At 40.9% G+C, this 12,027-nt stretch overlaps 23 non-coding genes across 23 annotated transcripts; all 23 read left to right on the forward strand.

Moving 5' to 3' along the window:
• The first annotated feature begins 2,168 nt into the window (after nt 1–2,168).
• Nucleotides 2,169–2,250, forward strand: TRNAS-AGA (transfer RNA serine (anticodon AGA)). Its single transcript has one exon. It is a non-coding gene; the product is annotated as a tRNA-Ser (tRNA).
• A 300-nt stretch (nt 2,251–2,550) lies between these two features.
• TRNAS-AGA (transfer RNA serine (anticodon AGA)) lies at nt 2,551–2,632 on the forward strand. Its single transcript has one exon. It is a non-coding gene; the product is annotated as a tRNA-Ser (tRNA).
• A 1,991-nt stretch (nt 2,633–4,623) lies between these two features.
• Nucleotides 4,624–4,705, forward strand: TRNAS-AGA (transfer RNA serine (anticodon AGA)). Its single transcript has one exon. It is a non-coding gene; the product is annotated as a tRNA-Ser (tRNA).
• A 109-nt stretch (nt 4,706–4,814) lies between these two features.
• On the forward strand, nt 4,815–4,895 carry TRNAS-AGA (transfer RNA serine (anticodon AGA)). Its single transcript has one exon. It is a non-coding gene; the product is annotated as a tRNA-Ser (tRNA).
• A 109-nt stretch (nt 4,896–5,004) lies between these two features.
• TRNAS-AGA (transfer RNA serine (anticodon AGA)) lies at nt 5,005–5,086 on the forward strand. Its single transcript has one exon. It is a non-coding gene; the product is annotated as a tRNA-Ser (tRNA).
• A 304-nt stretch (nt 5,087–5,390) lies between these two features.
• Nucleotides 5,391–5,472, forward strand: TRNAS-AGA (transfer RNA serine (anticodon AGA)). Its single transcript has one exon. It is a non-coding gene; the product is annotated as a tRNA-Ser (tRNA).
• Nucleotides 5,473–5,582: 110 nt separating this feature from the next.
• Nucleotides 5,583–5,664, forward strand: TRNAS-AGA (transfer RNA serine (anticodon AGA)). The gene has a single exon. It is a non-coding gene; the product is annotated as a tRNA-Ser (tRNA).
• Nucleotides 5,665–6,100: 436 nt separating this feature from the next.
• TRNAS-AGA (transfer RNA serine (anticodon AGA)) lies at nt 6,101–6,182 on the forward strand. Its single transcript has one exon. It is a non-coding gene; the product is annotated as a tRNA-Ser (tRNA).
• A 109-nt stretch (nt 6,183–6,291) lies between these two features.
• TRNAS-AGA (transfer RNA serine (anticodon AGA)) lies at nt 6,292–6,374 on the forward strand. Its single transcript has one exon. It is a non-coding gene; the product is annotated as a tRNA-Ser (tRNA).
• Nucleotides 6,375–6,933: 559 nt separating this feature from the next.
• TRNAS-AGA (transfer RNA serine (anticodon AGA)) lies at nt 6,934–7,015 on the forward strand. The gene has a single exon. It is a non-coding gene; the product is annotated as a tRNA-Ser (tRNA).
• Nucleotides 7,016–7,127: 112 nt separating this feature from the next.
• TRNAS-AGA (transfer RNA serine (anticodon AGA)) lies at nt 7,128–7,209 on the forward strand. The gene has a single exon. It is a non-coding gene; the product is annotated as a tRNA-Ser (tRNA).
• A 111-nt stretch (nt 7,210–7,320) lies between these two features.
• TRNAS-UGA (transfer RNA serine (anticodon UGA)) lies at nt 7,321–7,403 on the forward strand. Its single transcript has one exon. It is a non-coding gene; the product is annotated as a tRNA-Ser (tRNA).
• Nucleotides 7,404–7,513: 110 nt separating this feature from the next.
• On the forward strand, nt 7,514–7,595 carry TRNAS-AGA (transfer RNA serine (anticodon AGA)). The gene has a single exon. It is a non-coding gene; the product is annotated as a tRNA-Ser (tRNA).
• A 946-nt stretch (nt 7,596–8,541) lies between these two features.
• Nucleotides 8,542–8,623, forward strand: TRNAS-AGA (transfer RNA serine (anticodon AGA)). The gene has a single exon. It is a non-coding gene; the product is annotated as a tRNA-Ser (tRNA).
• Nucleotides 8,624–8,734: 111 nt separating this feature from the next.
• On the forward strand, nt 8,735–8,817 carry TRNAS-AGA (transfer RNA serine (anticodon AGA)). Its single transcript has one exon. It is a non-coding gene; the product is annotated as a tRNA-Ser (tRNA).
• Nucleotides 8,818–8,927: 110 nt separating this feature from the next.
• Nucleotides 8,928–9,010, forward strand: TRNAS-AGA (transfer RNA serine (anticodon AGA)). Its single transcript has one exon. It is a non-coding gene; the product is annotated as a tRNA-Ser (tRNA).
• Nucleotides 9,011–9,120: 110 nt separating this feature from the next.
• On the forward strand, nt 9,121–9,201 carry TRNAS-AGA (transfer RNA serine (anticodon AGA)). Its single transcript has one exon. It is a non-coding gene; the product is annotated as a tRNA-Ser (tRNA).
• A 372-nt stretch (nt 9,202–9,573) lies between these two features.
• TRNAL-CAA (transfer RNA leucine (anticodon CAA)) lies at nt 9,574–9,655 on the forward strand. The gene has a single exon. It is a non-coding gene; the product is annotated as a tRNA-Ser (tRNA).
• A 110-nt stretch (nt 9,656–9,765) lies between these two features.
• TRNAS-AGA (transfer RNA serine (anticodon AGA)) lies at nt 9,766–9,847 on the forward strand. The gene has a single exon. It is a non-coding gene; the product is annotated as a tRNA-Ser (tRNA).
• Nucleotides 9,848–10,793: 946 nt separating this feature from the next.
• On the forward strand, nt 10,794–10,875 carry TRNAS-AGA (transfer RNA serine (anticodon AGA)). Its single transcript has one exon. It is a non-coding gene; the product is annotated as a tRNA-Ser (tRNA).
• Nucleotides 10,876–10,986: 111 nt separating this feature from the next.
• TRNAS-AGA (transfer RNA serine (anticodon AGA)) lies at nt 10,987–11,068 on the forward strand. Its single transcript has one exon. It is a non-coding gene; the product is annotated as a tRNA-Ser (tRNA).
• A 300-nt stretch (nt 11,069–11,368) lies between these two features.
• On the forward strand, nt 11,369–11,450 carry TRNAS-AGA (transfer RNA serine (anticodon AGA)). Its single transcript has one exon. It is a non-coding gene; the product is annotated as a tRNA-Ser (tRNA).
• A 280-nt stretch (nt 11,451–11,730) lies between these two features.
• On the forward strand, nt 11,731–11,812 carry TRNAS-AGA (transfer RNA serine (anticodon AGA)). The gene has a single exon. It is a non-coding gene; the product is annotated as a tRNA-Ser (tRNA).
• The last annotated feature ends 215 nt before the right edge of the window (nt 11,813–12,027 follow it).

Genomic DNA, 12,027 nt, shown 5'->3' on the forward strand with positions numbered 1-12,027 from the left:
ACTTCGACTTATAGTGCTTTTTATTCAGTGGGCTTGCTGGAGTGGTTATCTGGCATGACTAGAAATCATGTGGGCTTCACCCGCCCGGGCACGACTAGAAATCTCGAATCCTACTTCTCACGACTTCGACTTATAGTGCTTTTCATTTTGTAGGCGTGCCGGAGCGGTTATCGGGCATGACTAGAAATCATGTAGGCTTCGCCGCAGGTTCGAATCCTGCCGCTCATGACTTATTTATTTTGCACAAAAATCTATTTTATATTAAAAATAAAATGCTAGAAATCTCGAATCCTGCCGCTCATGACTTATTTATTTTGCACAAAAATCTATTTTATATTAGAAATAAAATACTAGAAATCTCGAATCCTAGTTCTCACACTTCCACTTATACTATTTTTCATCCTCTTATTTTGCACAAAAATCTATTTTACATTAAAAACGTGCAAAAATCTATTTTACATTAAAAACTCGGGCATGGCTTAAATTTAGAACTACTCACTATTTTTAAATCCTGTGGGCCTTGCCCTAGGTTCGATTGTACAAAAATCTATTTTATATTAAAAATAGTAGAAATCTCGAATCCTACTTCTCACGACTTGGACTTATAGTTCTTTTCATTAATGGGCGTGTCGGAGTGGTTATCGAGCATGACTAGAAATCATGACGGGCTTGCCCAAGCAGATCCGAATCCTGCTGCTCACAACTTATTTTGCAGAAACATCTATTTTACATTAAAAATAAAATTATTTCATGATTTTCTTAATGTAGGGCTTGCCATTGTGGTGATACGGTATGACTTCAATTTCAAACTTCTCACGATTTTGCTTTTTGTTCTTTTCAAAATGGTTCTTGGCATGACTACAAATCTCGAGTGCACTTATTTTACAGAAAAATCTATTTTACATTAAAAATAAAATAGTGGTTATTGGGCACGACTAAAAATCTCGAATCCTACTTCTCACGACTTCGACTTGTAATGCTTTTCCTTTAGTGGGCGTGCCGGAGTGGTTATTGGGCATGATTAGAAATCATGTGGGATTCCCCGCAGGTTCAAATCCTGCCGCTCTTGACTAATTTTGCACAAAAATCTTTTTTACATTAAAAATAAAATAGTGGTAATCGGACGAGAAATCTAGAATCCTACCACTCACAACTTCGACTTATTCAGTTTTTCATTCAGTGGGCATGCCAAAGTGGTTATCGGGCATGACTAGAAATCAGGTGGGTTTAGCCCGCACAGGTTTGAATCCTGTCGTTCACGACTTATTTTGTTTTTTATTTAGTAGGCGTGTCGGAGTGGTTATCGGGCATGACTAGAAAATCATGTGGGCTTACCCCCCGCGCAGGTTCGAATCCTGTCGCTCACGACTTTATTTTGCACAAAAACCTTTTTTACAAGTGGTTATGGGCACAACTAGAAATATCGAATCCTACTACTCACAAATTCGACTACAAATTCGGTGTGCCGGAGTGGTTATTGGGCATGACTAGAAATCATGCAGGCTTTGCCGCGCAAGTTTGAATCTTGCCGCTCACGATTTATTTTGCACAAAAATCTTTTTTACATTAAAATAGTGGTTATCGGGCATGACTAGAAATCTCGAATCCTATTGCTCACAACTTCGACTTATTTTGATTTTAATTCAGTGGGCGTGTTGAAGTGGTTATCGGGCATGACTTGAAATCATGTGGACTTTTTGCCCGCGCAAGTTCGAATCCTGTCGACTTATTTTGCACAAAAAACTTTTTTACATTAAAAATAAAATAGTGGTTATCGGACTAGAAATCTCGAATCCTACTACTCACAACTTCGGCTTATTCTATTTTTCATTCAGGGGGCGTGCCGGAGTGGTAATCGGGCATAACTAGAAATCATGTGGGCTTTGCCCGTGCAGGTTCTAATCCTGCTGCTCACAACTTATTTTGCACAAAAACCTTTTTTACAAGTGGTTATCGGGCACAACTAGAAATATCGAATCCTACTGCTCACAACTTCGACTGATTGTGTTTTTCATTCAGTGGGCGTGCCGGAGTGGTTATCGAGCATGACTAGAAATCATGTCGGCTTTTCTGCGTAGGTTTGAATCTTGCGTTCATGACTTATTTTGCACAAAAATCAATCTCGAATCCTACTGCTCAAAACTTCAACTTATTCTATTTTTCATTCAGTGGGCGTACCGGAGTGGTTATCGGGCATGACTAGAAATCATGTGGGCTTTGCCTGCGCAGGTTTGAATCCTACCGCTCACAACTTATTTTGCACAAAAATCTTTTTTACATTAAAAATAAAATAGTGGTTATCGACCAAGACTAGAAATCTCGAATCCTACTGCTCAAAACTTCGACTTATTCTAGTTTTCATCTAGTGGGCGTGCTGGAGTGGTTATCCGGCATGACTAGAAATCATGTGGGCTTTGCCCGTGTAGGTTCGAATCCTGTTGCTCATGAATTATTTTGCCCAAAAATCTTTTTTTACAAGTGGTTATCGGGCACAACTAGAAATATCGAATCCTACTGCTCAAAACTTCGATTTATTGTGTTTTTCATTCAGTGGGCGTGCCGGAGTGGTTAACGGGTATGACTAGAAATCATGTGGGCTTTGCCCGCGCAGGTTCGAATCCTGTCGCTCACGACTTATTTTGCACAAAAATCTTTTTTACAAGTGGTTATGGGCACAACTAGAAATATCGAATCCTACTGCTCACAACTTCGACTTATTCTATTTTTCATTATGTGGGCGTGACAGAGTGGTTATCGGGCATAACTAGAAATCATGCGGGCTTTTTCCACGTAGGTTCGAATCCTGCGTTCACGACTTATATTGCACAAAAATCAATCTTGTCGTGCTGGAGTGTTTATCGTGTATGACTAGAAATCAATTCTCGTGCTGGAGTGTTTATCGGGTATGACTAGAAATCATGTGGGCTTTGCTCGCAGGAATCCTGCCGCTCACGACTTATTTTGCACAAAAATCTTTTTTACAAGTGGTTATCGGGCACAACTAGAAATATCGAATCCTACTGCTCACAACTTCGATTTATTGTGTTTTCCTTTCAGTGGGCGTGCCGGAGTGGTTAATGGGCATGACTAGAAATCATGTGGGCTTTGCTCACAACTTCGGCTTATTTTATTTTTCATTCAGTGGGAGTGCCGGAGTGGTTATGAGGCATGACTAAAAATTATTTAGGCTTTTTCCGCGTAGGTTCGAATCCTGCCGCTCACGACTTAACTTATTTTGCACAAAAATCTTTTTTACATTAAAAATAAAATAGTGGTTATGGGGAATGACTAGAAATCATGTGGGCTTCGGGCATGACTAGAAATCATGTGGGCAGGGCATGAGAATAAAATAGTGGTTATCGAGCATGACTAGAAATCATATGGGCAATAAAATAGTGGTTATCGGGCATGACTAGAAATCATGTGGGCTTTATCCGCTCACGACTTATTTTGCACAAAATTCTTTTTTACATTAAAAATAAAATAGTGGTTATCCGGCATGACTAGAAATTATGTGGGCTTTGTCCCCTCATAACTTATTTTGCACAAAAATCTTTTTTACATTAAAAATAAAATAGTGGTTAACGGACTAGAAATTTCGAATCCTATTGCTCAATACTTCGGCTTATTCTATTTTTAATTTAGTGGGTGTGCCGGAGTGGTTATCGGACATAACTAGAAATCATGTGGGCTTTGCCCGTGCAAGTTTAAATCTTGCTGCTCACGACTTATTTTGCACAAAAACCTTTTTTACAAGTGGTTATCGGGCACAACTAGAAATATCCAATCCTACTACTCAAAATTTCGACTTATTGTGTTTTTCATTCAGTGGGCGTGCCGGAGTGATTATCGACTAGAAATCATGCGGGCTTTTCTAGGTTCGAATCTTGCGCTCATGACTTATTTTGCACAAAAATCTTTTTTACATTAACTTATTTTGCACAAAATCTTTTTTACATTAAAAATAAAATAGTGGTTATTGGGCACGACTAGAAATCTCGAATCCTACTGCTCACAACTTCGACTTATAACATTTTTCATTCAGTGGGCGTGCCGGAGTGGCTGTCGGGCATGACTAGAAATCCTGGGGGCTTTGCCCGCGCAGGTTTGACTCCTGCCGCTCACGACTTATTTTGCACCAAAACCTTTTCAATCCTGCTTCATGACTTATTTTGCACAAAAATCAATCTTGAATCCTACTACTCATAACTTCGACTTATTCTATTTCTCATTTAGAGGGCGTGCCGGAGTGGTTATCGGGCATGACTAGAGATCATGTGGGCTTTCCTCGCGCGCATGTTCGAATTCTGCCGCTCACGACTTATTTTCGTACAAAAATCATTTTTACATTAAAAATAAAAGAGTGGTTATCGGACTAGAAATCTCGAATCCTAGTGCTCACAACTTCGACTTATTCAATATTTCATTATGTGGGAGTGCCGGAGTGGTTAACGGGCATGACTAGAAATCATTTGGGCTTTTGCCCACGCAGGTTTGAATCCTTCCGCCCATGACTTATTTTGCACAAAAATCTTTTTTACATTAAAAATAAAAGAGTGGTTATTGGACTAGAAATTTCGAATCCTACTGCTCACAACTTCGGCTTACTCTATTTTTTATTCAGTGGGCGTGCCGAAGTGGTTAATGGGCATGACTAGAAATCATGTGGGCTTTGCCCGCGCAGGTTCGAATCCTGCCGCTCACGACTTATTTTGCACAAAAATCTTTTTTACATTAAAAATAAAAGAGTGGTTATCGGACTAGAAATCTCGAATCCTACTGCTCACAACTTCGGCTTACTCTATTTTTTATTCAGTGGGCGTGCCGGAGCGGTTAACGGGCATGACTAGAAATCATGTGGGCTTTGCCCGCGCAGGTTCGAATCCTACCCACGACTTATTTTGCACAAAAATCTTTTTTACATTAAAAATAAAAGAGTGGTTATCGGACTAGAAATCTCAAATCCTACTGCTCAAAACTTCGGCTAACTCTATTTTTTATTCAGTGGGCGTGCCGGAGTGGTTAACGGGCATGACTAGAAATCATGTGGGCTTTGCCCGCGCAGGTTCGAATCCTGCCGCTCACGACTTTATTTCGTACAAAAATCTTTTTTACATTAAAAATAAAAGAGTGGTTATCGGACTAGAAATCTCGAATCCTAGTGCTCACAACTTCGACTTGTTCAATTTTTCATTCTGTGGGCGTGGAGGAGGGGTTAACAGGAATGACTAGAAATCATGTGGGCTTTTGCCCGCGCAAGTTCGAATCCTTCCGCCCACGACTTATTTTGCACAAAAATCTTTTTTACATTAAAAATAAAAGAGTGGTTATCGGACTAGAAATCTCGAATCCTACTGCTCACAACTTCGGCTTACTCTATTTTTTATTCAGTGGGCGTGCCGGAGCGGTTAACGGGCAAAACTAGAAATCATGTGGGCTTTGCCCGCGCAGGTTCGAATCCTGCCGCCCACGACTTATTTTGCACAAAAATCTTTTTTACATTAAAAATAAAAGAGTGGTTATCGGACTAGAAATCTCAAATCCTACTGCTCAAAACTTCGGCTTACTCTATTTTTTATTCAGTGGGCGTGCCGGAGTGGTTAAGGGGCATGACTAGAAATCATGTGGGCTTTGCCCGTGCAGGTTCGAATCCTGCCGCCCACGGCTTATTTTGCACAAAAATCTTTTTTACATTAAAAATAAAAGAGTGGTTATCGGACTTGAAATCTCGAATCCTACTGCTCAAAACTTCGGCTTAATCTATTTTTTATTCAGTGGGCCTGCCGGAGTGGTTATCGGGCATGACTAGAAATCATGTGGGCTTTGCCCGCAGGTTGGAATCCTGCCGCTCACGACTTATTTTGCAGAAAAACCTTTTTACAAGTGGTTATCGGGCACAACTAGAAATATCGAATCCTACTACTCAAAACTTCGACTTATTGTGTGTTTCATTCAGAGGGCGTGCCGGAGTGGTTATCGGGCATGACTTGAAATCATGCGGGCTTTTCCCGCATAGGTTCGAATCCTGTGTAAATGACTTATTTTGCACAAAAATCAATCTCGAATACTAGTGCTCACGACTTATTTTATTTTTTATTTTGTGGGCGTGCCGAAATGGTTATTGGGCATGACTAGAAATCATGTGGGCTTTGCCCGCGTAGGTTTGAATCCTGCCGCTTACGACTTATTTTGCACAAAAATTTTTTTTACATTAAAAATAAAAGAGTGGTTATCGGACTAGAAATCTCGAATCCTACTGCTCACAACTTCGGCTTACTCTATTTTTTATTTAGTGGGCATGCCGGAGTGGTTAACGGGCATGACTAGAAATCATGTGGGCTTTGCCCGCGCAGGTTCGAATCCTGCCCTCACGAATTATTTTGCACAAAATCTTTTTTACATTGAAAATAGTGGTTGTTCGGCGACTAAAAATCTCGAATGCTACTGATCACAACTTGGGCTTATTTTATTTTTCATTTAGTGGGCGTGCCGGAGTGGTTATCAGGCATGACAAAAATCATTTAGGCTCTTCCCGCGTAGGTTTGAATCCTGCCGCTCACAACTTCGGCTTATTCTATTTGCTTATTCTATTTTTCATTCAGTGGGCGTGCCAGAATGGTTATCGGGCATGACTAGAAATCCTGTGGGCTTTGCCCGCAGGTTGGAATCCTGCCGCTCACGACTTATTTTGCAGAAAAACCTTTTTACGAGTGGTTATCGGGCACAACTAGAAATATCGAATCCTACTACTCAAAACTTCGACTTATTGTGTGTTTCATTGAGTGGGCGTGCCGGAGTGGTTATCGGGCATGACTTGAAATCATGCGGGCTTTTCTCGCATAGGTTTGAATCCTGCGTTAATGACTTATTTTGCACAAAAATCAATCTTCTATCCTAGTGCTCAGAACTTCGACTTACTCTATTTTTTATTTAGTGGGCGTGCCGGAGTGGTTAACGGGCATGACTAGAAATCATGTGGGCTTTGCCCGCGCAGGTTCGAATCCTGCCGCCCACGACTTATTTTGCACAAAAATCTTTTTTACATTAAAAATAAAAAAGAGTGGTTATCGGACTTGAAATCTCGAATCCTACTGCTCAAAACTTTGACTTACTCTAATTTTTATTCAGTGGGCGTGCCGGAGTGGTTAACGGGCATGACTAGAAATCATGTGGGCTTTGGCTGCGCAGGTTCGAATCCTGTCGCTCATGACTTTATTTCGAACAAAAATCTTTTTTACATTAAAAATAAAAGAGTGGTTATCGGACTAGAAATCTCGAATCCTAGTGCTCACAACTTCGACTTATTCAATTTTTCATTTTGTGGGCGTGCCGGAGTGGTTAACGGGCATGACTTGAAATCATTTGGGCTTTTGCCCGCGCAGGTTCGAATCCTTCCGCCCATGACTTATTTTGCACAAAAATCTTTTTTACATTAAAAATAAAAGAGTGGTTATCGGACTAGAAATCTCGAATCCTACTGCTCACAACTTCGGCTTACTCTATTTTTTATTTAGTGGGCGTGCCGGAGTTGTTAACGGGCATGACTAGAAATCATGTGGGCTTTGCCCGCGCAGCTTCGAATCCTGCCGCTTACGAATTATTTTGCACAAAATCTTTTTTACATTGAAAATAGTGGTTGTTCGGCGACTAAAAATCTCGAATGCTACTGATCACAACTTGGGCTTATTTTATTTTTCATTTAGTGGGCGTGCCGGAGTGTTTATCAGGCTTGAAAAAAATCATTTAGGCTTTTTCCGCGTAGGTTTGAATCCTGCCGCTCACAACTTCGGCTTATTCTATTTGCTTATTCTATTTTTCATTCATTGGGCGTGCCGGAATAGTTATCGGGCATGACTAGAAATCATGTGGGCTTTGCCCGCAGGTTGGAATCCTGCCGCTCACGACTTATTTTGCAGAAAAACCTTTTTACAAGTGGTTATCGGGCACAACTAGAAATATCGAATCCTACTACTCAAAACTTCGACTTATTGTGTGTTTCATTCAGAGGGCGTGCCGGAGTGGTTATCGGGCATGACTTGAAATCATGCGGGCTTTTCCCACATAGGTTCGAATCCTGCGTTAATGACTTACTTTGCACAAAAATCAATCTCGAATACTAGTGCTCACAAATTCGACTTATTTTATTTTTTATTCAATGGGCGTGTTGGAGTGGTTATTGGGCATGACTAGAAATCATGTGGGATTTGCCCGCGCAGGTTCGAATCCTGCCGCTTATGACTTTATTTTGCACAAAAATCTTTTTTACATTAAAAATAAAAGAGTGGTTATCGTACTAGAAATCTCGAATCCTACTGCTCACAACTTCGACTTATTTTATTTTTCATTCTGTGGGCGTGCCGGAGTGGTTATTGGGCATGACTAGAAATCATGTGGGCTTTTGCTCGCGCAGGTTCGAATCCTTTCGCCCACGACTTATTTTGCACAAAAATCTTTTTTACATTAAAAATAAAAGAGTGGTTATCGGACTAGAAATCTCGAATCCTACTGCTCACAACTTCGGCTTACTCTATTTTTTATTCAGTGGGCGTGCCGGAGTGGTTAACGGGCATGACTAGAAATCATGTGGGCTTTGGCTGCGCAGGTTCGAATCCTGTCGCTCACGACTTTATTTCGAACAAAAATCTTTTTTACATTAAAAATAAAAGAGTGGTTATCGGACTAGAAATCTCGAATCCTAGTGCTCACAACTTCGACTTATTCAATTTTTCATTTTGTGGGCGTGCCGGAGTGGTTAACGGGCATGACTTGAAATCATTTGGGCTTTTGCCCGCGCAGGTTCGAATCCTTCCGCCCATGACTTATTTTGCACAAAAATCTTTTTTACATTAAAAATAAAAGAGTGGTTATCGTACTAGAAATCTCGAATCCTACTGCTCACAACTTCGACTTATTTTATTTTTCATTCTGTGGGCGTGCCGGAGTGGTTATTGGGCATGACTAGAAATCATGTGGGCTTTTGCTCGCGCAGGTTCGAATCCTTCCGCCCACGACTTATTTTGCACAAAAATCTTTTTTACATTAAAAATAAAAGAGTGGTTATCGGACTAGAAATCTTGAATCCTACTGCTCACAACTTCGGCTTACTCTATTTTTTATTCAGTGGGCGTGCCGGAGTGGTTAACGGGCATGACTAGAAATCATGTGGGCTTTGCCCGCGCAGGTTCGAGTCTGCCGCTCACGACTTTATTTCGTACAAAAATCTTTTTTACATTAAAAATAAAAGAGTGGTTATCGGACTAGAAATCTCGAATCCTAGTGCTCACAACTTCGACTTATTCAATTTTTCATTCTGTGGGCGCGCCGGAGGGGTTAACGGGCATGACTTGAAATCATTTGGGCTCTTATTCAATTTTTCATTCTGTGGACGCGCCGGAGGGGTTAACGGGCATGACTTGAAATCATTTGGGCTTTTGCCCGCGCAGGTACGAATCCTTCCGCCCATGACTTATTTTGCACAAAAATCTTTTTTACATTAAAAATAAAAGAGTGGTTATCGGACTAGAAATCTCGAATCCTACTGCTCACAACTTCGGCTTACTCTATTTTTATTTAGTGGGCGTGCCGGAGTGGTTAACGGGCATGACTAGAAATCATGTGGGCTTTGCCCGTGCAGGTTCGAATCCTGCCGCCCACGACTTATTTTGCACAAAAATCTTTTTTACATTAAAAATAAAAGAGTGGTTATCGGACTAGAAATCTCGAATCCTACTGCTCACAACTTCGGCTTAGTCTATTTTTTATTTAGTGGGCATGCCGGAGTTGTTAACGGGCATGACTAGAAATCATGTGGGCTTTGCCCGCGCAGCTTCGAATCCTGCCGCTCACGAATTATTTTGCACAAAATCTTTTTTACATTGAAAATAGTGGTTGTTCGGCGACTAAAAATCTCGAATGCTACTGATCAAAACTTGGGCTTATTTTATTTTTCATTTAGTGGGCGTGCCGGAGTGTTTATCAGGCTTGAAAAAAATCATAAAGGCTTTTTCCGCGTAGGTTTGAATCCTCCCGCTCACAACTTCGGCTTATTCTATTTGCTTATTCTATTTTTCATTCATTGGGCGTGCCGGAATAGTTATCGGGCATGACTAGAAATCATGTGGGCTTTGCCCGCAGGTTGGAATCCTGCCGCTCACGACTTATTTTGCAGAAAAACCTTTTTACAAGTGGTTATCGGGCACAACTAGAAATATCGAATCCTACTACTCAAAACTTCGACTTATTGTGTGTTTCATTCAGAGGGCGTGCCGGAGTGGTTATCGGGCATGACTTGAAATCATGCGGGCTTTTCCCACATAGGTTCGAATCCTGCATTAATGACTTACTTTGCACAAAAACCAATCTCGAATACTAGTGCTCACAAATTCGACTTATTTTATTTTTTATTCAATGGGCGTGTTGGAGTGGTTATTGGGCATGACTAGAAATCATGTGGGCTTTGCCCGCGCAGGTTCGAATCCTGCCGCTTATGACTTTATTTTGCACAAAAATCTTTTTTACATTAAAAATAAAAGAGTGGTTATCGTACTAGAAATCTCGAATCCTACTGCTCACAACTTCGACTTATTTTATTTTTCATTCTATGGGCGTGCCGGAGTGGTTATTGGGCATGACTAGAAATCATGTGGGCTTTTGCTCGCGCAGGTTCGAATCCTTTCGCCCACGACTTATTTTGCACAAAAATCTTTTTTACATTAAAAATAAAAGAGTGGTTATCGGACTAGAAATCTCGAATCCTACTGCTCACAACTTCGGCTTACTCTATTTTTTATTCAGTGGGCGTGCCGGAGTGGTTAACGGGCATGACTAGAAATCATGTGGGCTTTGCCCGCGCAGGTTCGAATCCTGCCGCTCACGACTTTATTTCGTACAAAAATCTTTTTTACATTAAAAATAAAAGAGTGGTTATCGGACTAGAAATCTTGAATCCTACTGCTCAAAACTTCGGCTTACTCTATTTTTCATTCAGTGGGCGTGCCGGAGTGGTTAACGGGCATGACTAGAAATCATGTCGGCTTTGCCCGCGCAGGTTCGAATCCTGTCGCTCACGACTTTATTTCGTACAAAAATCTTTTTTACATTAAAAATAAAAGAGTGGTTATCGGACTAGAAATCTCGAATCCTACTGCTCAAAACTTCGGCTTACTCTATTTTTTATTCAGTGGGCGTGCCGGAGTGGTTAAGGGGCATGACTAGAAATCATGTGGGCTTTGCCCGCGCAGGTTCGAATCCTACCCACGACTTATTTTGCACAAAAATCTTTTTTACATTAAAAATAAAAGAGTGGTTATCGGACTAGAAATCTCAAATCCTACTGCTCAAAACTTCGGCTAACTCTATTTTTTATTCAGTGGGCGTGCCGGAGTGGTTAACGGGCATGACTAGAAATCATGTGGGCTTTGCCCGCGCAGGTTCGAATCCTGCCGCTCACGACTTTATTTCGTACAAAAATCTTTTTTACATTAAAAATAAAAGAGTGGATATCGGACTAGAAATCTCGAATCCTAGTGCTCACAACTTCGACTTATTCAATTTTTCATTCTGTGGGCGTGCCGGAGGGGTTAACGGGCATGACTAGCAGGTTCGAATCCTTCCGCCCACGACTTATTTTGCACAAAAATCTTTTTTACATTAAAAATAAAAGAGTGGTTATCGGACTAGTAATCTCGAATCCTACTGCTCACAACTTCGGCTTACTCTATTTTTTATTCAGTGGGCGTGCCGGAGTGGTTAACGGGCATGACTAGAAATCATGTGGGCTTTGCCCGCGCAGGTTCGAATCCTGCCGCCCACGGCTTATTTTGCACAAAAATCTTTTTTACATTAAAAATAAAAGAGTGGTTATCGGACTTGAAATCTCGAATCCTACTACTCAAAACTTTGGCTTAATCTATTTTTTATTCAGTGGGCCTGCCGGAGTGGTTATCGGGCATGACTAGAAATCATGTGGGCTTTTGCCGCAGGTTGGAATCCTGCCGCTAACGACTTATTTTGCAGAAAAACCTTTTT

Source organism: Cucurbita pepo, chromosome 1 (assembly GCF_057944985.1).
Source record: "Cucurbita pepo subsp. pepo isolate OVF chromosome 1, ASM5794498v1, whole genome shotgun sequence".
NCBI lineage: Eukaryota > Viridiplantae > Streptophyta > Magnoliopsida > Cucurbitales > Cucurbitaceae > Cucurbita > Cucurbita pepo.